Source organism: Ambystoma mexicanum, chromosome 3q (assembly GCF_040938575.1).
Source record: "Ambystoma mexicanum isolate Mex_15411 chromosome 3q, UKY_AmexF1_1, whole genome shotgun sequence".
NCBI classification, from domain to species: domain Eukaryota; kingdom Metazoa; phylum Chordata; class Amphibia; order Caudata; family Ambystomatidae; genus Ambystoma; species Ambystoma mexicanum.
This window is the reverse complement of record NC_090926.1, coordinates 647,218,088-647,240,628: the sequence shown is the minus strand read 5'-3', so window position 1 is coordinate 647,240,628 and position 22,541 is coordinate 647,218,088. Positions and strand designations below refer to the sequence as shown.

The 22,541-nt window shown below is 50.5% G+C and overlaps 1 protein-coding gene across 4 annotated transcripts in view; it reads right to left on the bottom strand.

Moving 5' to 3' along the window:
• The window catches only part of TBCD (tubulin folding cofactor D), a 2,839,019-nt gene that overhangs the window by 1,041,017 nt on the left and 1,775,461 nt on the right, over nt 1–22,541 (bottom strand). The window lies entirely within an intron of this gene.

Sequence of the window (22,541 nt, the reverse complement as noted above, 5' to 3'; positions counted from 1 at the left end):
GGAATTTGCCAGGGCTGTGTGCACTCCGCAGGAGTTGGATATTAGGTGAAAAATTGTGCCACAAGCTGGGTACGGGCAGCCTCGCCATGTGCCCTTTCCCCTCCCATGCGCAGCCGCCGTGCATGTGGTTGGGGTTGTGGGAGCACAACCATGTCCACCGGTACGCCACACTGTGTTGCAACGTTGTGCAGGACACATGCTGCCACACTGATCCTGCACTCTACTGGTGGCGCATATAGTAGCTCAACACCAGCGTGGTCAAGGGAGCGGAAGCGTTACTTTAGCACTACGAATGTGCGCTCCACTATGCCCCTAGTTGCAATATGGGCTGCGTTGTATCTTACCTGGAGTGGTGTGGTGGGGTTCCGTATTGGCGTCATCATGTAGGGGCTGGGGGGCGTGGCTAATTGGCCATGGAATAGGACGTGCTGCGTGAGGAGCTCCTGATGATCCGACTCTATTTTTGCCAAATTTACCTGCTGAAATTGCAACGGGCGCCTAGAACTTTGAGGATCAGGCGTCGGAAGCCGCACGCTAAGTGAAGTTCGCCGGAGAAGTTCATAGTCCCCGAGAATCGTGAGATATACATGGTTTTGTCGGTGCGACTGTGTGGCCGCTTCGACACCAAGATGGCGGCGAACAAAGGAGAGGCCTTCGAGGAGAAACAAAACTGATTCCCCGGACCTGCGGGACAAAGCTGCGGTAAATTGCCTGGAGAAGTAATACAATAGGGTGATATGGCGGAGTGGTCGAATTCATGAGTGTGCCCGGCCTGACATACACGAATGGAGCCTCGGCGATCTGTCCGCAGGAGGAGATGACGTTGGATGCTTGGGTGATGAGGCCTACGGAAGTTGAATGGGGAGTGTGAGGCTATAGCCCATCCGTAAGACAATTCGAAATGCCATCTCGAATGTGACCTGGAAGCCGGACTATTGTCGGACCGAGGACAGTGCGACAGCAGCACTAAAGAGGAGGCGTACAGGAGCAGTGAGAAGCGCCATGTCGGCGAAAGGGTTGAGAGTCAAGACCAAGCAACCCACGATGGAGACTTTCACGAGAACGCAACAGACCCCCTCAACATCGGTACAGAGCACGATCGAGACCCCTACGGAGGACGCCCCCGAAGGGGATAAGTGTAACGCTCACCTGACTCCCACGGAGGCGCTGGCCTGGTTTGGATTGCTGTGGCCTCTTCTAGGGTGATGCGCAGGACTCGGAAGATGGAATGGACCGGACCCCCAAATCTGGCTTGTCTGGCTCGTAGAAATATCCTTCTGTGTGTGAAAAGGGAGTATTAACAATCTGCGGGATAATGCGTAGGCCTCCAACTCCCCTTCTCACCCTCCACGAAACCCTTCTGCGATTCCCCGTGAAGTCTCACCTTAGGGTCTGAAAGGACGAGCTCTCCATCCTGCTTCTGATGCAGGGGCGCGTTGTTATCCAGTTACTTAACTGGATCTCGGATTGGTGAGAGTTCAAGTTCGCTTGACTTTTCCGGTAAGGTACCGTAAGAATTCTGTTGCAAGTTCAAGCTTCAAATAACCATTGTCTGTTTTCTCTATTTCAGGTGCTGAATGAAGATTCCGAGTTAGGGAATGGAACCGTCGAAGGAAAATTCTGGTGAGTTTTTGATGAGTGGTTCCTCTAGTGTTCTTGCATTAATGCACTAATGCTAATGTCTTTTTCCCCTTAGGGGCCGGGGTTCGGAAATGCCGAAGAAACGGCGCCGACCCGAAGTGAAGAGGGATTGACCCAACAGGTAAGTCTTATGGTGGAAATTAAGCCTTTCTTATTCTCTTCACTAGCTCACCTTTGTTCTGGTCTTTTTCTCCTTTAGGCGCTGAAATGCGGCGGAAGATCCAGCTGATGGGCAAGAAGGCGCCTAGTAAAGGTGAGTGGAATGCTGCGCTGCAGCGAGCTATGCGATGTGCTTTTAAAAATGAATCTCTTCCCTTTAGGATCGTCGGCGAGATGACTCTGGAATGCGGATTAAGCAGGTAATGTCTCTTCTTTCTCCTGTTCTTCTCTTCTCCCTTTACAGGTGTTCCAGGATACTATCGGGCGTGGCTGGAGTCCGGATGCAGGAGCAGACACGGTGAGCGTCCAGCTGCTAGGTGCAGAACAACGCGAAGCGTGAGTTGCTGCTTGGGCATGGCTTAAATAGCCTTCAAAGTAGTTCCAGGTATGTATTCTTCCTCTAAGGTATGTATTCTTCCTCCGGCCACACCCGTGTGGTAAAGTAGTCCCATAGGTAAAATAGTCCCATTCAGTCCTCTAGGTGGCCTGGATGTTGCAGCACGGTCTGCATCAGGTAAGTTCACACCAAGCACTTCTTAACACAAAGTCATCCTTTATGAGCCTGGCGCCTATGGCGCCAGGACTGAGTCCAAAGGGCCCCTACCTGGGGCCGCTGGGACTTCCCTCGGAAACATGATGTCTGCCTCTGGGGTTGCTGGGCCCGGTCTGGCTCCTTGGGGGTAGGCATCATGACAATAAGCACCAGATCCTAGAGGCTATAACGGGGTTAAGTGCTAAATGGGATTCAGCAATGGCGTATCTACGCACAGCTCTGGAGAATAAGATCGATGCTGTGGGTACAGAACTCACCCTGCTACGTCAAGATGTTAGGGCACTTGCAGAAAGGACCAGCGGTCTGGAAAGTGGGGTGAAGATTAACACCGATGTTAGCATGAGCAATGCAAAGGAGATTCATGTCTTAAAACAACAGGTCGCTAATTTGGAAAATCGTGTGGAAGAGGCGGAAGGAAGGGCGAGGAGAAACAACATTCGCGTGGTTGGTCTTCCGGAGGGAGAAAAAGGCCAAGATCCCACAAACTATGTTGAAAACATGATCCTACAAGGGATCGGAGCCGGTAATCTTTCACAGGGATTTACGGTGGAGAGGGCGCTCCGCGCCCTGATGAGGAAACCCCGGCCGGGGGCCCCGCCAAGACCGATCATCGCGAGGATCCTGAATTACAGGGATAGAGAAAAGATCCTCGAATACTTTCGTAAGGGCAGCACGATAGAGAGAGCATCCACCAACATCACAGCATATCCGGACTACACGATACTGGTGCAGAGGCAGAGATACAGTTACATGGCCGTCAAAAGGAGGCTGAGAGCAGCAGGAATCAAATATATGCTTCTGTATCCGGCACGATTGAAAGTGCTACATAAGAACAAAGCGCTATTTTTCGATACCCCTGAGGATGTTGTCACATGGCTGGACCTGCAGGGCTGCCCGGAAAAAGAAGCGGATCGGGATCGGCAGGATCATACCAAATGAAGATTTAGTGAGGAGAAGGACCCTGATTGTATTGAGAAGCTGTGACTGACTGAACTTTGTACACAATCTAAGCCTGGTGCTCGATCTCGATTTGGACTAGAATATAGTGAGTGTAACTGTAATTGGTAACGGTTTTGGCAATTGAATGCGTAATGCTTTTTGGAAGGAGCAACAGAACGTGGACGACCTACCCCAATAGACTATTAGTTTCAGCGGCCATTAAGGCGGCTTTATCCTACTGAGCCCTGAGCAGAAGCTTGCGCTAGGCAGGGCTAGATGTGGGGGTGCCTGAGATCCAGGAATGGAGCTGGGCAACGGTTGGGGGGGGTATTGTTGAGGAAGGGGTGGGTGGGTAGAAGGTTGGAGGATGGGGAGTTGAGTGTGTGTGTGGTTATGGGGAGTTTAAGTCTTGTTTCGAGCCTATTTGGAGGAATCAGTTTGTGGTACTTGCGGTGCATGAAGGGGCGTAATCGACGGAGGATCGGGAGGGTGCTTACTAACGACCTATGGGGGACCTCAGGATAATAACGTGGAACGTCAGGGGCCTTAACAGCTACCTGAAAAGAAACAAAATCATGATGTACCTGAAAAGGCAGAAAATAGACATCGCATTACTACAGGAAACGTACTTGAGGCAGGAGAAGTTGGACCTAGTTAAGAGAAAGTGGAAAGGGACCGTAGTGGGCTCGCCATACGATACAAGAGGTGGTTGAAACTGATGGAAGGATGGCTATACTGCGGGGACTGGTGGAGAGCAGGGATGTATGCATAGTAAACTCGTATGCCCCCAACCAAAACACAGCAGCATATTTCAGAGCCCTGTGTACCAATCTTAGTACGTGTATAGGGAGAGCGGTGATCTGGGGCGGGGACTTTAATTGTGTGTTGGATCCTGTGGTAGACAGGTCAGATGACAGGGTGGGTAAGCCTAGCCCAGCGGCGAGAGCGTTGCGGATGCTGCTAACTGATTTTGGTTTTACAGATGCGTGGAGGATGAAATATCCCACTAAGAGGAAATACTCGCACTATTCAGCCCCGCACCAACTGCACACTAGGCTCGATTACGTCTTTGTCACAGCAGATGTGATGTCTGAGATTACTCAAATTGAATACAAGGCCAGGGTCCTCTCGGATGATTTGCCCCTGATCCTCGGATGGCAATATTGCCCCCCGAGGGCGAAGATCCCTACATGGCGCCTCCGAGCGGAGGCGCTCAAAGATCCAATCTTTAGAGAAGATATAAGAGAGGAGATTACTAACTTTTTTAAGGAAAATACTGGAAGTGTTGACTCTGCGGGCACATTATGGGAAGCTTTTAAGGTGGTGATGCGGGGAGCGGCCATTGCTAAGTCAAAAGGGTTACAGGGTGGGGTCTTGGCTGACCTACAGAGGGCGGAAACTGAGCTAGAAACAACGTTGAAGAGCGATGACGTAGACACGGAGCTGGTGCTCCAACTACAGCAACAATGTGCAGGGCACTGGGAAAGACTCTGCAATCTCAATTATAAGAAATATGTTGAGAGACAGCACGCGGGGGGAGACAAGACAGGCCGCCTTTTGGCCTGGCTATATAAAAGTGAGACCCCTAAGCCTCCGATTAGGACTATTATTAGGGAGGACGGAGATGAGGGGCCACGCAAGAGGGGGTTAACAAAGAATTTGTGGAATATTACAGAGTGCTGTATGGAGATGATGAGATAGGCGACCAGCGCAAGATAACCGAAACGTTAGAAGACATAGGGCTGCCCAAGATAAGCGACGAAAAGAGGGAGGAGTTAGATGAGCCAATCACGTTGGAGGAATTAGAAGAGGTGGTGAAGCAGTTGCCTACCTGTAAGGCCCCAGGGGCAGATGGGTTCCCCAGCGAATTTTATGAAGTATACAAAGAGGAAATCCTCCCCCCAATGCTGGACATGCTGAACGAAGCGTTTGGGATAGGACGGTTGCCTGAGTCACTCAGAGAGGCGATCATAATACTGCTGCCCAAGCCCAATAAACCGGAGCATAGATGTGGTTCCTACAGGCCCCTGTCGATGCTAAATCAAGACAGCAAGATTCTCACGGCTGTCCTGGCAAACTGATTGCGGAAAGTGATTGGCAGACTCATACATCCTGATCAAACGGGTTATGTCCCGAGCAGGAACATAACACACAACCATAGGCGACTTCATCGGGTGGTCGAATGGGGTAATAAGAACGAGGGTGAGATGGCGATAGTGTCTCTAGATGCAGTCAAGGCTTTTGATTCAGTCAAGTGGTCATGGCTGTTGGCTGCTTTGGAAGGTTATGGAATGGGGCCGTGCTATATCAGGTGGGCCAAGATGTTGTATAGTGAGCCGCTTGCCAGGGTCCGAACTGGAGCGCTGATATCTGAAAGATGGCAACTCGACAGAGGCACCAGACAAGGGTGCCCCTGGTCCCTGATGCTTTACATCTTGGCCTTGGAGCCTCTGGCAATATGCCTTAGGGCGCAGTATGAGGCGATTGGCATTGAGGTGGGAGGGGAACGACACTTTATATCCTTGTACGTGGACGATTTGTTGCTGTACTTGAAATACCCAGAAGAAAATCTCTTATACATACTTGACGTGATGGAAAGGTATGCAGAGTTGTCGGGCATCTCGGTGAACCCCCAAAAGTCTGTCATATTCCCATTAGGTAGCTATAAGGGGATCCCTGCAGAAGGACTACCTGTGCTACAGGTACCGTGGGCAACAAGCTCCTTTCGCTATCTGGGCGTAGATATATATCACACGGCGCAAGATGAACACAGACACAATACGTAAGTAGCCGTCAAGAAAATTAGAAACAGTATGCAGTTCTGGGCAAGATTGCCCCTGGAGATGATGGGGCGGGGTGCTATGCTCAAGATGGTAGTTCTGCCCAGGCTCCTGCATTACTTCAGCAATATCCCATACATAATACCCAAGAAGTTTTTTAGTAAATTGAACAGCATGTGTAGGGATTCCTTGTGGCACGGTACCCGAAATAGAGTGGCGTTCTGGAAACTGCAGAACTTTTATGAAAAAGGAGGTATCAGACTGCCCCATTTTGAGGTTTATTATTTGGCGGGACAGTTACAATATGTGGCTAAGTGGCTTTCCGATGAAGTGACCCCTGAGCACAGGGTGCTTGGACAGGACTGTGCCCCGTTTTATTTGAAGGAAATGATCTGGATGTCCGAAACTGAAATGAGGGGGCGTCCTGCGATGTTGAAGCTTGGATGGAAAATTTGGCATAGGGCTTGTCGCCTAATGGAAGTCCCATACCCGTGCCTCCCGCAGATACCGTTGGTTGCCTTGACAGGAGGGGATGATCAGCTGAGGGCTATTGTTAGGACATACTGGGAATCGGTGGGGCTGGCAACGCTAGGCGATGTTTGGCAAGAGGGATCCATCAAGGAGTTTACAGAACTCAACGAAGAGGCGGGGCTACACACGGGTCAATTTGTCACATACATTAGATTGGTGCGGATGATTAAGAACACCTGGCCAGAGACAATTTTGATAGAAGAACCAGATGCAGTTTTGGAAGCAATGTATGATATGTCTGAAGGGGGTCATGAGATCTCGAGACTGTATGATATGGTGATGGCCAAGGTGGGGAAAGATTTGACGCATCTGAGACTGGACTGGGAGATGGAAGTGGGGGCCCCGATGGAGGACGGGATGTGGGAGCGTGCCCTGGGTTACCACAAAAAAGTGTCTAGAAATGCCAGATTAAAACAAATTCAGCTGTACGTAACGCATAGGGCATACATGACCCCCTTGAGGATATCTAAGTTCCGAAACGCTGGAGTACAAGTGTGTCCTAAATGTAACCTGGAAAACGATGACATGACGCACATGTTTTGGTCGTGCCCGATTATTAGGTGCTACTGGGGTGAAGTGGCGCAGAAACTGGCCGATAAAGGGGTTACTCTTGTCACAGACACGGCTTGGGCCTGCTTACTGGGCGGGTTCCCTAGGCCACGGAAACTCAAACATATTGAGAAACTGAGAAATCTAGCGTATGTGCTTGCGAAACGTAGGATCGCCATGGGGTGGAAGAAATGCCACAAACCTAAGGTGGATGTATGGTGGAAGGACTTACAGAAATGGGCGGAGGCTGAAACGGTGGCATGGCAAGATGCGAGTAGCCGGGCTGATGAGGGGGAGGTGGGCACCCTATTGGCCTGGAAAACGCTAATAACAGAATTGTTTGGAGTAATGTTAAATCCAACGGACTCCGAAGAGAACGAAACCCGGCCGCATGTGCCAAACATTGAAAGAGATTGACAAATAGGCTCATGGGGGGAGGGAGGGATAATGGGAGCAGTGACTACGATAATTTGATGTGTAATTGAACTATTATGATTATGCTGCTTGTTTGGTTTTCATTGTTTTGTTTGCATAAAATCAATAAAAGAAATTAAAAAAAAAAAATCATGTAGGGGCTCAGAGGGTAGGCACTGTCGCCTGTAGAGGTGAGATGGGTTGTCAGTGGTGTGGTTTTGTCTGTGCGAGACATGCACGCATTTGCAGTGCCATTTGTACTCACCAATGAGCCATGTTTTGCCATGCCTCCCAGCTTCCAGGGCCCGGTGTAGGGGTGACATTCTGAATATGAAATTATCATGGCTGGACCCGGGATAGTTGGCATATACCGAGGTAATGATTCCCTTGGCATCACATACAACCTGCACGCTGATGGAATGCCAGTGCTTATGATTGCGATAGATGTGCTCCGTGGCCCTAGGTAGACGTAGGGCCACATGGGTGCAATCGATGGCACCAAGCACTTTAGGGAAGTGTGCCAACCCGTAAAAGTCCTGGACCACGGCCTGCCTTTCTGTGGGTGTTCTGGGCATGTATATGTGCCTGCGGACTGAGGGGCGTGCAGTCATGATTGCCAACACCTGGTGTAGGCAGCGTAACTGTGTGCCCTGTGTAATGCCCCCGACAATGGCAGTTGTCCGCTGAAATGACTCAGTGGCCAAAAAATGCAGTACATTGAGCACCTTTCCGAAGGGGCTCAGTGCTTGGGAGCAAAGGGTGGGTGATGTGAGGTAATCTGCCCAGTCCGTGACCAAGTCTAATATGATACGAGATGGAAACCTATACCTGCCAGAGACCTAGTCATCAGGCATCCCAAAAAGGCTTGTCCTGGGTAAAAGAAATGCGTGCCCTGGCTATCCGCCTCATCCTGTGATGTCCTGCGACAACTGCTGCGAAAAATGGGACATTCATCGTAGCTGTATAGTGCGTTGGTTTTCGCGTGCCCTTTTTATGCATTGGTTTTAGTGCGCGGTGACGCTTACGCCTGCTTTCACTTGGCGGACGTCCTGTTCTATTTCATGAATACGTGTTGTCAGCGCACATGTGGTCGTTGCAAGTATTTTACTGTGGTACTTCGCACGCAACGCCCACATTTACGCTTGTTGTTCCCCATTCCACGTGTTCCACCCCTTTTTAGGTGACTGCGCTAGACGGTATGCGCCTTCGCTGTGCGTCTCGCACAAGGTGTTTGTGGTGTTGCAGTGAGTGGGACACGCGTGGATTCAGCGCAAGTCTCCGGTAAGCCACACGCAATGTGTTCCATGAATCAACAAACGGACCCTTCCGCGCGTTTTGCACGCAAGGACCTGTTTTTCAGCACTATTTTAGTCTATGAATCGGGCCCTAAATAAGCAGAAGCCGGATGACTTGTGCGTCCTGCCATTGAGTGCACTTGCTCGTAGGGGAAATGTAGGAGAGTGGCATTATTGATGCTCGAGCAAATTAAATGGAGTTCAAATTTAAAGAAATATTTACCATTCAAAATGTTCTTTCTGATGGATTAGTCCTGCCTCCCACAGATTCCTCATTTTTGAAATATCCTCCAGATATTTTCTGGCTTCTGCAACATGTTCAGCCATTAAGGGTATTCTTGGCACCAATGACTGTTACATCATAGCTAGTATATACGGAGCGGACTGCGCCCCAAAACATCAGTTGCTTTTTTTCTGTTCACTCAGATGCAGTTTTGGAATGCCACTTCTTGACAATTTTTACTTGTATAATGCCTCTGCCGAAGGCCTTGAGTTTTAAGCCATGTAACGATTGTGTAAATGTCAGTATCAAGCCCACACAGGAGCCACATTTGATGCTTGGGACCATATGATGGTAACTTTGAAAAAATATCTAACCTTTGGTAATCTTTTTTGTGATGGACACAAGGATTACTCTAAAAAATACCTGATCTTTGAAATCCACCTCAGATAGTCTAGACTGGAAAGATTGAAAACAGTTAGCGCAATGCAGCACCAAATGGACTCTATCATAACACCTTGGGACCTTTTTGCACCAGAGGTGATGCCATTGTTCAAACCAAATGCATTCCTTGTTGTTAGTGTAGAGTGCAAACGTTTCACTGACCTGTCTAAGATGAACTCTCCAGGTTTTCCAGAGTTTAGCACAGGGATGGTGCTCAAAGACATCCAAGTACGGATAGATGTGTTTGCCTACCCTCCTCAGAAAAGCTGTGATAAAGACAATGACTTTGGTGAAAATTGAAGGGGCACAGGAGAGTCGAAAGGGGAGGACTATGCATTGGCACTGGACTCTGATGCCACAAATTTGAAGCATTTCCTGTGGGCTTCCCAGATAAAGATGTGGAAATAGTCATCATGTACATTGATGCAGATCTTCTGGCTGAACTGCTGGTCCTCGGATCCATGTTGTTCCTTCCTACTGAAAAAAGCGTGAAAAGGACTCCTGAGAAATCTGGCCCAGGCGTATAGCTTCTATTGCTCTAATTCTCAAGAGTTTGTTTAGCTATTCCTTTAGTAGTTCTGAAAAATGATGAGAAGAGGATGCGAGTTGGATGGGGAGGGGCTGGGGCAAGAAGGTGGAAATCGCAGGCAGAGTCCAGGAGCCCTAAAATCTCTCTAGGGCTGTAAATGAAGATGTATTCTGTGTGTTTGCTTCGGTTGTTTCATCTGTTGGGCTGAACGGATCCCAGTCTTTTTAAAGCAGGCAGACTTGAAGTCTCATACACTTTAGAGGTATTGGTCTCAGTCCAAACAATGCTGGCGAGTGTGACAGGGTCCCCAAATAGGGTCCTGTCCAGTTCCTAGGAACACACTCAATCAGGGGTAGGTGACCCACTACGGCACTGCCAGAGCCAGACCTACCCAATGGTGGTGTGGTGGCGTCGGCAGGGACCAATCATGTGCCCCCCAAAGCTGAAAATGCTTGTGGTCTACTTGGTATCTTCTTTCCTCATCACAGCACCTATCACATTTTTTTTCCCATGGCTGTGAGCCTGCGCCACCTCTTGTTTTCATCTTTCCGCAATGAAGAATGAGGAAAGCAAAGCCCCATAATGCCTTACAACATTGACAAGTGACCCAACCTGTTCCTGCAGCACAATACAAAGTCTCCAAGTATCGTTAATGACTCAGAGAAAAAAACAAGAACAGATAATTCACCAGAGGTTCCTGCGTGGAGATAGAGGGACCCCGAAATGCCACTTATGGGCAATTGAGCCAGCGGAATGAACTTTCTTAGAATGCAGAGGCAATTAGGCCAACCCATAGAGACAGCCCCTGCGCACCAGAAAGGAAGGTAACCCAGTGCCCTAGTCAGGTGGAGTGGGGAGGCTCTATGAAAATTCAGATGTGGACACAGTGCTGTGAGTGGTTCGGGTGAGGTCAGAGGCATGGTGGTGGGACAAGAGAGAGAGATGCACGTAACGGATGCCGAGATGACTTTGGAGTGTGTGGAATGGTAAGGCATTCGTGAGTGGGACGTACCAATTAAAGTCTGAGTAGCTGTGGTGTAGACACAAGTGGGTGTGGAAGTGAGGAGTATGATAGAGCGAGAAACTGAGGGAGAGTGGGTTGGGTACGAGCAGGAGAGAGTGGAGGAAGCTATGTCGTTGATCAGAGGAAAGAGTGGTACGGCAATAACAGGAAAAGGAGGGAAAGCGTACTGGAGAGGGAAGATCCAATCCACCAGAAACGCGTCCCCTAGCGCACTGTTCATTGGGAATTCCCACAAGCAAAACTGTCTGCACTTCCTGTTGGACTCCATGGCAAACAGGTCCTCTGATGGAGCGAGAGAGGACCTCTTCTAGGATTTCTGGCACACCTCCCACTTGTGTGAGACCATGCTCTGCCTACTCAGGGCATCCGTCAAGCCACGCTCTGTCAGTGCCAGATGAACTGCTGAGACTGGGATTCTGGTTCTCCAATAGCCAGAATCACAACTGCATCGCCTTTCGGGGGAGGGAGTGCACGCCACCCTGCTTGTTTAGGTAGTGCATGTCCACCATATTGTCCGTCAGAATCAGGACATGCTTCCCTTTCAGAGACGGAGCAAACGCTCTCAGGGCTAACCTGATGGCTTGCAACTCCAGCGTGTTGATGTGCCAACTGGTTTCCATTGCTGCCCCAAGGCTGTTCACCTGCAAGTCCTTGCAGTGAGCGCCCCAACCATTCAGAGACGAATCCGTGACCACTTGGGCCCGAGGCCACAGAGTCTAGAAAGGTTCCCCTGCCATGAGATTGCTATCGGCCCACCAACCAAGGTGGTCCACCACTGCCCGGATACCTTGAAGGAGCCTGAGAGGGCTCTGAGGTACTGAGACCACTATCCTCGTAGAAGCCATTGTAGAGATCTCATGAGTAGCATGGCCTCTGGCACCAGAAAGATAAAAGAGACCATGAGCCCTAAAAAGCGGAGGATGTAAGCTGCTGGTAGAGCAGTGTGGTTCTAAAACTGGTTCACCAATCTCTGCGCAATGCTGTTGACTCTCTCCCTGGAGGGAAGGGCTTCCCCACCCGAATGGCTAGGACTGCAACGATGAATTGGAGCCTAAGGACTGGGGTCACATGGGACTTCATGTTCAGAGAGAAGCACAGCCTGTGGAGTAGATAGCAGATGTCCTCTAGGTGAGACAAAACCCACTCCGCTGACTTCCTCCGGATCAGCCAGTTGTCCAGGTATGGTAATACGTGGACTCTGTATTTTCTGAGGTGAGCCACGACTACCACCATGAGCTTGGTTAAGATCCTTGGAGCAGGGCTCAACCCAAAGGGAAGCACCTTGAACTGATCGTGCTTGTCCCATATGAGGAACCCCAGGAACTTCCTGTGCTTTTGTTGTATCAGCACATCGAAATAAGCGTCCTGAAGATCTATGGACACCAACCAGTCCTGCAATTCGAGAGCATGGATAATTTCTCTCCCCATCACCATCCTGAACGTGTCTTACCTCAGAAACTCATTCAAGGCCCTGAGGTCCAAAATGGGATCGAAGACCTCCTCCCTTCTTGGGGGCTAGGAAATACCAGCCTGATCCTCTCCGCTCGGTTGGTATCTCTTCCACAGCACCGTTCAACAACAGGGCTTGCACATCTTCCTGGGCATCTGCTCGGAGGCTTTCTTAAAAAGGGCAGACAATAACCCGACCGCAAGAGCTCCAAGGCCCAGGCGTCGGAAGTAATCTCCTTCCATTGGGGCCAATGCTTGGACAGCCATCCTCCAACCGGTGAGTTGTGGGAGGGGCAAATAAAATTGGTTTTGAGGACGGAGCCAACCCCATTGATGCTGCCGCTGCTGCCTGCTGACCTCTAGAAGCCCCACTGCCCTGCTGGAGCACTGGAAACGCTTCTGCCCCTGCATGGCCTGCGTGAGCTGGGCCTTCCTGCCATAAGGGACACAGTGCCTCCAGCTTTTTCCCCCTAGAAGCAAAGCTGAAGGCAGGCTTGCCCGGATGCGCAGCTAATCTGAGCGATTTTGCGGCAAGCTTGGGCTCCTTGAACTTTTCCAAGGAGTCATTGCCCTTTGGGCCCAAGAGGTATCCCCCATCAAAGGGCATGTCCAGCAACCTACTCTGGACATTAGGGGAAAATGCAGAGGAGCTCCTAAGTACCATGGCCGACCCCATTGACCGGCCATTGCAGTCTACCACGTTCAGGGCCGTTTGCAGGGACTGCCTCGCCACCACCTTCCAGTCATCCAACAGCTGCATGAACCCATCCCATAACTACCCTTCAGGGATGCACTGGGCTGCATGCTCCACAGCCTTCGATAGGCCAAAAATAATATTTTGTAAAACATCACTCCCTGTCAGGAGGCAGATTGGATACTGTGGCCGCCTGAACCACTAGCCCCTCCGGGCAAGGGTAAGAAGAAAGAAAAGACGGATCCCCTCTTGCCGGCCTGTACTTGGTGGTTAAGGTGAAATTGACTGGTGGGAAAGAGCTGGGCTGTTGCTATAAGGAGGCGACTGGGCCGGCTATTGCAGGGTTCAGTGTCATGTTCCTCTATGTGGTGGTACCGTTGTCCAAGATATCTATAAGCTCATAGCCTTGGACCAGTACTGTGGAAGCATTCAGTCCCAGAGTGTCAACCACCCTGTCCACACGTGATCTAAATTTGCCATGGGTATGAGCATATGGCTGAGCCTGCTGCAACTCAACATCTGAAGATGTATCTAGCCCAATGGCATCCTGAAATCCCTGAGCCAGTGCCAGGCGGTCTGCCTGATCATCAAAGTAGTCCACTCCACCAGCCCCTGAAAACATGGGATCAACGTCATCCTGATAGTATCCCCCATCGGCGCCAAAAGTCTGCGCCAAGGATCCGAAAAAAATAAGACCAAGAAATCGGGATGAAGGATTGATCGGACGAAGGATTGATCACTGATGGTTGGCGATGAGAGCTTGTCCTTCAGCACCGAAGGAGTGGATGTCGGCTTCGGCCGAACCCTGGGTGCCGACAGCGCATCGAGAAGATTCAAGCTTTGAGGCTCATGGGAGGATCCCGGCATCGAAGGCTTACTCCGCTTCTTTGGCGCGAGCCCGACGGCTCTCCTGATGCCGATGGGGCTATCTTGGGGTTGTGATCACCGAGTGCTGTTGAAGCCACCAAGGTCTTTGTGTGTTCACCCGCTCCCACATCTGCCTTCTCAAACATAGTTAGCATTTGTGACTTGAATTCCTACCACTCCTGTCTAGACGTTGACGACTTACCCCGTTTCGCCGAAGAGTCATAATTGTGTCGGTGCCAGTGAGGCCTCAATCTGTGCCTTTAAATCCTAGTTTTGGGCAGAGCAACAAACCACATAGCAACTCTGTGTGAAACATTTTATTTAAATTGGATGTCATTTCATTTATTAGGTCTCCATGATGAAAGACAACAGCTCTAGAAGAGGACAACCGAGACGAGACCACCAAACTAAGGAAGCTAGGGGTGGGGTAAAAAAATAAACAAAGCCTCATTTTCCCACCTTGGTTTTTTATGGTTTCAACTGCAGTGCCACCTCACACATTTGGTAAACTGCAATAAACTAATGGAAAACATAGAGGGTGGCAGCTTTAAGTGATGCACATAACAGGCACAAATTAACTTGAGCTGTGTGTCTGTATTACATCATTAGCCTTCGAAGGCACAGTGCAGCAGGCCGGCTGTCAGGACCTGTGCTGTGGTCAAAGGAAAAGCTGGTGGCAGACGGCAGAGCAGTCGATGGCAGATACGCAGGCACAGCAGTACTTTTTTTAGCGCCCAGAGCCACAGACTAGAGGTTTTGAAGTGCAAGACAAGGAGCCTATGAGGGCAATGAGCGTATGTCGTCAGGAAAAGAGATGGAATTGTTACAGTCACAGTGTCCGTGTCACAACGTCTCTGCTTTCCTATGCGGTTATTGAATAGCAAAGCTGTATTGGCAGCTATATGCAATGCATGCAGTTCTAACATCGGCACAGGCCCCCATGAGTCACAATGATGCACACATACATGTATATACACTCTTTTTTTTTTTTTAAACATTTCATTTCTTTATTAGTTGATTTGTGCCTCACCGGCACCGGCAATATAATTTAAACATTCTTTTACAATGTTGAACATCATAAAACAATAACAAGATATTTCAGGTATACTTTGCATGAGACAATCGGTCAGGAGTCAGGAAAAAAAAAATAGGAGGAACAGAACCAGTGATGCATGTATCCGAACAATCAGTCGTCAGGGGAACTCTGATATATTCAATGGGGGGAGGAGGGCTATAACACTTTGCGAGAGCCTGCCATTCCTGGAGAAAATCGCGCTCCCTCGCCATCCCACTCTTGGCTGTAACAACAAAACGATCATTCAGGGGGGCTCCCCGTGTCAATACAAACGCAGTGAAAGAGTTCCAAATATTTTTGAGTCTATTTTGTACCCCAGACAGATTTGCATATTCCATGTCAGTATCACTGAACCATATTAACTCTCTTAACCATCCCTGCACCCCCAGGGGAGCGGGGGGAGACACTAGTCCACTTCATCAAAATACATCTTCTTGCTGTGATCATACAGGTGGATAACAATTTACGATATTGTTTTGGCAGTCCCAGGAGCCACCCAAACATACAACACAGCATCTCTCCCGGCACAGGTTGACCCACTATTTCTGACATGATGCTCACCACCCCCTCCCAGAAGGGGCGTAACTCCTCACAGAACCACAGCACATGCAACATGTTCGCCGGCTCCACTTTACATTTGAGGTAGTAGGCAGGTCTTGTGGAGTCATATTGATGTGTGCGTGCTGGGGAGACGTACACCCTATGCAACGTCTTGAGCTGAATCAACTGCAGCCTAGAGTTAAAGGCCCCCTTATGTGTCGTACCAAACAACACTGCCAATTGTTTGTCCGAGAGTACCACCCCCAAATCATCCTCCCACCTCCCCCTACACCCAAGTGTTTCCCAGGGTGAGTCCTTCTGAAGCAATTTATACAGTGTGGACAGCGTCCCTCTGCCCGCAGGGGAGTTCCTAATGAACTATAACACCGGGGTAGCACACAGCATTTCCGGGAATGCCGTGAACCAACTTCTAAAGGCCCCTCCAATCCTGAAGTACTGCAGTTGAGGACCGCCCCCCATCTTTTCCACAAACAATTCATGAGAGACAAACTTCCCATCGGGGTACATATCATCCATGCAAACAATGCCACGACCCCCCCACCCAGTCCTGGACAATGGCCTTTTTGCATGTTGGTGCCAGAGTTTCTATGCTCCAGAGCGAGATGCCCCGGTCAAACACCCCGGTCAAACCACCCCCAATCGTTTCATAGCTCTTCTTCCAGGCATGTATCGTACAGGCTATCAGGTCAAATTTACACCTGTCCCTTGACCTGCCGGAAATAAGCAGCCCCTGAAGAGAGAACAGTTTTACCGAGCAGCGCTCAATCCTAACGTGAGGAGTATGCCGAGCGCCCGGCATTCAATATTTTGGAAAGGACAGTTGCGCTGCCATGAAGTACAGTTCCACGTTTGGAGCCCCAAACCCCCCACTCTCCCATGGTAGCGTTAGTGTCTCCCGAATTATGCATGGAATCTTTGGGTGGCAAGCCAGCTTTATCAGAAAAGAGCGCACCTCCCTGAAGAACCCAACCCCAGGCCAGACCGGGACATTCTGAAAGATATACAGGAGTTTGGATACAACTAGCATTTCAGCAATGCTTATTGTCCCCAGGAGGGAGAGGGACAGTCCACACCACCTTTCCACACTGGACCTCAATGTATGCAAATATTTGATCTGGTAATCCTCCAATAGTAATCCAACGTCCCTGCTCACCCGCACCCCCAGTTATGTGACCACTCGTTGTTCCCAGCCATAGCCTTGAGTGTTAGGAGGCCGGACAGTGTTTTCATTTAGGGGGAATAAAGAGGACTTAGTCTTATTGAGTCTCAATCCTGACACCACACCAAACCCACTCTACCTCTTGGGACAGCGAGGCCAAGTCATTTATGGGGTCCTTGATGTATAAAATCGCGTCATCCGCATACTGGGAGATTAATTCCCTCATCCCGCCCATTGCAAGGCCTCTATGCCCATGGTACTTCCTCAGATCGGCCGCAAGTATTTTCAATTGCCATGGCGAATAGCAGGGGCAAGAGAGGGCAACCCTGCCTGATGCCCCTGCCCAAGTTGATAACATTTGAGTGAGCACTGCCCACGTTTGAGCACACAAGCCTGTATAAATGAGCCTCACTGCCTTAAGGAAATAGCCTGGGACACCAGATTGCGTCAGCACTTCGAATAGGTAGCACCACTCCACAGAGTCAAAGGCCTTCTCCATATCCAGCAGAGCTGCCGCGGCTTGCGTGTTGGGATCTATCTGGGCCAGGATTGCAAACAGACATCGGAGGTTCAAGGAGGTTGATCTCCCCGGAATAAATACAGATTGATCCATGTGCACAATCTGAGAGACGTGGGGGAGCAGCCGGTCTGCCAGTACCTAGGCAAATATTTTAGTATCGAGGTTCAGCAGGGAAATAGGGAGATATGACGAGCATTCGAGAGGATCCTTACCGGACTTGAGGATCAACGTAATCACTACCTCACGCATCGAGGGTAGGAGTTGTCCCATTTTTAATCCCTCTTCCCAGACAGCCAGCATATTCTGAGCTACCCCGGGGCCCCACTCTTTGTAAAATTCAGTTGTGAAGCCATCGGTACTGGGTGCCTTGGTGGAGAGCAACGCACGTACTGCGGCCAGGATCTCATCTACCATGACCGGGGTTTCTAGGGTCTCAGCTGCCTCCTCACTAATTCTCAATAGAGACGCTTCCTCAATATATTCCCTCAATTTCTCAACTCGCATTGTCCCCTTGGAGGTGTACAGAGATTCATAGTAGTGCCGAAACACATCCGCTATCGCATTCGGCTGTACTACCACCTCTCCTTCCAGTGAACACATCCGCTATCGCACTCGGCTGTACTATCACCTCTCCTTCCAGTGTTTTAATCGCGTTCATTTCCCTGCATCCCCTCTCATGTCTCACAACCGCTGCCAAGTATCTACCAGACCTCCCCTCCTCTCCATACCTGCGGCCGAGCAAAGTATTGGACCTCACTCTCGGTGAGGGTGCCAAAACGGTCCAGCTCCTAATCAGTAAAGCAAGAGGATCCGGAGAGTCCCCCTTTTCCTTCTCGCTCTTCAGTCTCTTAATTTTGAACTCAATATCATTCAATTGCTTCTGTATCAGTTTCAGCACCCCAAGTTCAAGGGATGGACAACCCCCTAGACGACCACCTTAAATGACTCCCATGGTGTGCTTTTCTTAGAGACGGAGCCCCGGGTTTTCTGTGAAATAGTTTTTGATCAAGCTGTAGATCTCGCCCCTAAACGCCACATCTCCCAATGTCGCAGATTTAAACCTCCATTGGGAGCAGATAGGTATTAGATCTAGCCGCAGTGACCACAACACAGGGGAGTGATCCAAGAGTTTTCTAGGGAGCAAGACGCAATCTTCTGTTCGATGTATTAGGTATGGGCAAGCAAGAATGTAATCCAACCTAGATGAGGCACCATAAGCAGTGGAGTGATGCGAGAATTCCACCCCCTCCAGTCTCAGAAGCCTCCACACATCCCCCAGCTCCAACACCCCCATGCATTCCAGGACCGCCCTCGCAGCTTTGGATCTTCTCCTCCCTTCACCAACAGTTCTAGCTCTATTTGGATCTAATACCACATTGAGGTACCCTGCCCATATAATGTTAGTATCTAAGTATTTCTGGCTTAGCCTCACTAAATTGCGAAAGAACTCGGGGTCGTCGACGTTTGGCCAATATATGTTCACAAGCGTGATTGGAATATTCCCCCAGCATCCAGAGAGTATAAAGTACCTTCCCATTGGGTAAATATGCGCGTCTTTTGGCCGGAACCCCAACGATTTGTGCACTAGTGTCATTACTCCTGCTGAGTAAGCAGAGTAAGAAGTTTAGATCGTGCAACTCCCCAGCTTCTGGCGACCCTCTCGTTCCCCCTACCCAAGAGCTGAGCCTCCTGTAACATGACAACTTTCACAATATTGCATTACCTTACGGGATTTACGGGGGTGGTCGAGTCCCCGCACATTCCAACTAATGACCCTATGTGCCAAAGCTCGGATGTGGGCTGTGTTCGAAAGCGGCATCATCCCGCTTCGTTAACCTGCCAAGTATCGACCTGCCCGTCTCTTCGATGAGGCATGAATCTATTGGATGTAACATAAACCAAAACCCACAACTTCCCCCCCTCATTATCCCACGACTAATCCCCCTTGTCTCTTCCACTCCCCCCCCACCCACACTGCTCTCCCACTATCTGCAGTGACTGGAACCCCCCACCCAAATACTCTCAACATCTGTAAAATTAAGGGCAATCGCCCGGGGACGCTGGACAACGCTGCTAAGGTGACCCCACTCGCCCAGATCCACAGGGAGGACTTACGCATGCAACCAAACCTTTATTTACTCAGTTGGTATTTTTCATTACATTGCTAGCAGTAGGTTACCACTACCCATCGGGGATACCATGCATGACCTGTGTAACTTCCATGGACCACTCTTTAGTGATTTTCTAGTGACCATTACAACTGATATTCTCTTGCTGGTCCCCGTCTGGATTGTGCCCAGGGAGCCGCTCCCATCACTTTGGTAGGGACTCGAGGAAATCATGGACCGCTCCAGGGTCTGTGAAGAAATGGGTCTGTCCATTGTGCTGTAAACTCAATTTGGAGGGATACTGCATAGAGTATCTTATCTCCCGGTCTCCAAGTGCTCTTTTCGCTCCCAAAAAGGAAATTCGGGCTTTCTGGACTGCAGGGGTGAAGTCCGATAGAAGGACACCCTTGTATTATCGTATGTGAGGTCACCGAGTTCTCTTGCCCGGCGAAGTATGGTGTCTCGGTAACGATAGTTTAGGACGCGTGCAATGATCAGGCACAGGTTTTCTTACCCGGCCTCAGGGCGACCTGTGATATCTGATGCGCCCTCTCCACAAGGAATTGAGATGACAGAGATGGGCCCTGCAGCACTTCTTTGATGAATTTCTCCATAAACACCTCCATATTATGTTGTGTGGACGTTTCAGGAACCCCCACCACCTTAATGTTATTCCTCCGCGATCTCGCTTAGAGGTCCTTGTTCTTGATGGACTTCACCTCCCTCCGGAGCTCTCGGAATGCCTGTGTCGTGTCGGTATCCTCGAGCGCACTGACTCTAGTTTCGACCTCAGCCGTCCTACTTCTTTCTTTATCTATGTGCTCCTGCATCCTGTCCACCTTATATGCCATGCTGTCCAGTTTGGTGTTGATGGCTGTAAAGCCAGGCCGTATCTTCGCCAGCACCAGGCTTAGCTCTGATGGAGGGTTGGACACACTCGATCCAGTCGCCTCTGCCGTCTGTGGCTCCATGGTCTGGCCCCTGCGTACTCCTTGCGGCACCGTTAGCTTGTTGTCACTTTTAGTGAGCCCTTCCTTTTGAGTAGATTGCAAGCGAGACTGTCGCTTATTCCCCTTCGCCATGTATCTAATAGCGAGGCCTGGTTGCAGGGATATGTTTACTAGGCAGTTGTCTAATTTGTCACTGCTCAGTCTGTATGTTTCCACTGTCCTTGAACACCTGTGATGATTTTGCGTTGGATGTATAGGCACTAGCCCTCCCAGGCACTCCGCTGTCTTCAGGTAGATTCCGTTGCCTACACCGGGGCTGCCTGCTCCTTCGGGCTTCTGGTCTCTTCGGTTGTTCCGACACTTCCACTTAACCTCCTCCCCTGTCCACTAGTCGTCGTTATGTTGCAGAGGTTGACACACCCCGGTGCAACTGGACACGCCCCCCCGCTTTGTCGCCCAGGGTCACCACACCACGGGGCAGCCTGCGCTGAAGGCCTGCATCCAGAGGGGTACTGGGGTTTTCTCCCTTTCACACCCAGAGAGTGAGGCAATACGTTCTGCTGCCTCTGAGGTTTCCTGGGCTCTAGCTGCCACATATTGTGTTTTGTATGCAGCCTGCCTTGCCCTGCTGGGCTCGTATAGTGCCCCTACACGTGTCCTTCAATGCATGTGAGCACAGAGTGCCTGAATGGTGGCAGCAGCGCAGGTTCACTTGCTGAGTTATGGGTTGTAGCTGTGCAGCGGTGCCTCCCAGCAGCCCACCGTCAGGAAGGATTGTGAGCCGGGGCCTGAAATGCGGCTCTCCCAGGGCAAACTGAACTCCTCTGGGGGTATGTAGTGGACATCCCTCCTTCTGGTCTCCCGTGCAAACTGTTATTATCTTGGATTCCTAGGCCCGGCCGTTACATTGTACCCCAGGAACTTAGCACTTAGAGCGGGGGACCCCGGAACCCAGATCCAGGACTCCATTCTCACCTGCTGATTAATGGGCCGACGCCTGACTCCGTTCCGCTTTCCCCCCTGTGTTGGCCCTCCTGTCCGGGAACGCCGCTAGCCTGGGCCGTTGCCTCGCGGTGCTGATCCACCAACCGTTCCCAGCCGATTTGCTCCAATAGCTGTCCCGCTGCCCGGGGGGTGGCCGCCTTTTTCCACCTCCACCCCCGGGTTCATCTGATGTTGTCTCCCATTGCCTGGGGTGCGCACTGGCACTTGCGTTGGTTCTCCGCGAGCAACTCAAAGGCCCCTCCTGTCACCGTGCCTCAGACTGTGACCAGCAGAAAGGGACACCCGGAGAACTCCCCGCTGCTCCGCACCAGAGATCCTGTCTCCTTGCCGCCTCAGCCTGGGGTGCACACAGGCACTCGCTCGGTTATTGCCGCAAGCCCTAGACTCCGGTGTTGCGGCGGTTCAGGCTACTTGCTATTTTTCGTGGACCCCTGGTTCATAATGACTTATGTAACCCAGCCAATATCAGCCAGGTACATGCGCCTCTCCTTATTCGTGTTATTGGGCTAAGATGGGCCCCGATGGGTTGCTGGTTTGCCTCTCTGTTGTGGATCCACCGTGGAGCTCTGAGCAACCGGCCATCTTGGTGGCAGGCTCACGAGCGCCCCCCATGTGTATATACACCAATTCCCCATTCCGCTTCCAAACATCTATTCTCTATACCGCCCAGTTTGGCTATTGCTGCCCCCGAGACCGAAAGGCAGAACAATTACAATAGGGCACCTCTCACCTGCCTGTGCGTGTGTCCGAGTATCTCTCAGCAGACAGGGCCGCCACACATGGTGGCAGGCTGCACCTAGTGCCCAGAACAGATGACCGTACAGAAGAGAAGAACAACATTCCCACAAGCCTCAGTCATGAGGGCATGTGAGGTGCTAATGCACAGGTACGGCCTGAGGCCCTGCACAGGGCCCAGCATGCCAAGCCCACACCAGAGTCCCGACCCACACAGAGTGTCACCCGCCTCACGACTTGAGAGAGAGAATAATAAATATATGTATACAAAAGAATTTATCGAGGATATTACTTCTGGGGGCATTTGGCGCTCTAACATTTTCACATTATAGGCAAGCGC